Below are 1968 nucleotides of genomic sequence, written 5' to 3' on the forward strand. Positions count from 1 at the left end.
GCCCACGTGCACCGGCTGTGGGTGTGCACAGGCCCACGTGCACCGGCTGCAGGGGTGCACGGGCTGCGGGTGTGCACACGGGCCCACGTGCACCGGCTGTGGGTGTGCACGGGCTGCGGGTGTGCACACGGGCCCACGTGCACCGGCTGCAGGGGTGCACGGGCTGCAGGTGTGCACATGGGCCCATGTGCACCGGCTGCAGGTGTGCACAGGCTGCGGGTGTGCACACGGGCCCACGTGCACCGGCTGCAGGTGTGCACAGGCTGCGGGTGTGCACAGGCCCATGTGTACTGGCTGCAGGTATCCACGGGATGCGGGTGTGCACAGGCCCATGTGCACCAGTTGCGGCGTGCACGGGCTGCAGGTATGCACAGGCTGTGGGTGTGCACGGGCCCATGTGCACCGGCTGCAGCGTGCACCAGCTGCAGGTGTGCATGGGCCCATGTGCGCTGACTGCGGCATGCGCTGGCTGCAGGTGTGCGCGGGATGCAGGTGTGCACAGGCCCATGTGCATGGGCTACAGGTGTGCACGGGTCCATGTGCACCAGGTGCAGGTGTGCACAGGCTGCAGGTGTGCACAGGCCCGTGTGCACCAGCTGCGGCGTGCACAGGCTGCAGGTTTGCACCAGCCAACACACACAGGGCCAGGTGTGCACCAGCTGCAGGCGTGTGCAGACAACGGGTGTGCGCAGCTCTTGTGCACTCACGGGCTTCTTGTGTGCACGGCCCTCGTGTGTGCACAGCCTGCACTCACACGCAGCTCTTGTGCACTCCTGGCTCTTGTGTGCACACGGGTGTTCGACGCACACAGGACTTGTGCAGGCACAACCCCTGTGCAAACCTGGCGCTTGCGTGTGCGCGCTCCTTTTGCACGTGTGGCCCTCGTGCAAGCGCAGCTCTCGTGCACGCACAGTCCTCGTGCACACATGGTCCTTGTGCACACACAGCCTTCGGGCACATGCAGCCCTCATGCACACGCAGCCATTGTGCACATGCAGCCCTTGTGCACACCCAGCTCTTGTGCACGCCTGGCTGTATGTGCTGCTGGGCCCTTGTGCACACCCAGCCCTTGTGCACACCCAGCCCTTGTGCGCACGCAGCTCTTGTGCACACACACAGCCATCCTGGGGCCCGGTGCACGCGCGGCCCAGGTGTGCGGCCACCCGCCGGCGGGGGAGTGTGTGCCGGGGCCAGGCGCTGGGCGCAGCGGGCGCTGCCAGAGGGAGKGGCTTGCACACGTGTGTGCACACTTGCAGGCAGCCACGTGCACACTAGGCAGGCTGCACAGGCGGCCGGAGGCGGGCAGGCGCGGCCGCGTGCGAACACGCGGGGGGCGGCGCGTGTGGCCTGCGTGTGCGGTGGTGGGGAGGGGCGCGCGCAGGCAGGGGCACGCGCGTGTGCGCACAGGCACACGGGCGGCGCTGCCCAGCTGTACACATGGCAGCCCGCGGGCACAGGCGAACACACAGATGTGCAAACACACGCCGGCACGGATGCTGGTGTGCACACGTGCAGTCACGTGGGGGCACACGTGTCCGTGCAAGTGCACACCCCAACACATGTGCACTGTTGTGCACACGCCTCAGAGGCATCCACGCAGCCATGACCGTGCAAATGTGACTCTGCAGGCATGCACGGGAGCTACACGCGTGTGTGCAGGGGCGCCCACATGCCGCCATGCGCGCACGGTGCACGTGGGCAGTCGTGCACATGTGCGACCCCCCCAGCCCATGCACACGTGTGCAAGGCACACGCACAACACACCGAGCCGCCTGCAGAGGCGTGTGCGCGCCGTGAGCTCTCGCACGCGCGTGCCCGGCGTGCATTCATACGCAAGCACACCCGTGAGAGAGCACGCGTGTGCGCACGCCACATGCCTGCACACGCGTGTGCCAGCACACACACCCAGAGAGCTGCTCCACAGGGGCACACGTGACCCCCCCACACCCCGTGCGCACACACATGTGC

This window comes from Rhea americana, unplaced genomic scaffold (genome assembly GCF_003343005.1).
Source record: "Rhea americana isolate MKP2758 unplaced genomic scaffold, rheAme1 scaffold_821, whole genome shotgun sequence".
Taxonomy (NCBI): domain Eukaryota; kingdom Metazoa; phylum Chordata; class Aves; order Rheiformes; family Rheidae; genus Rhea; species Rhea americana.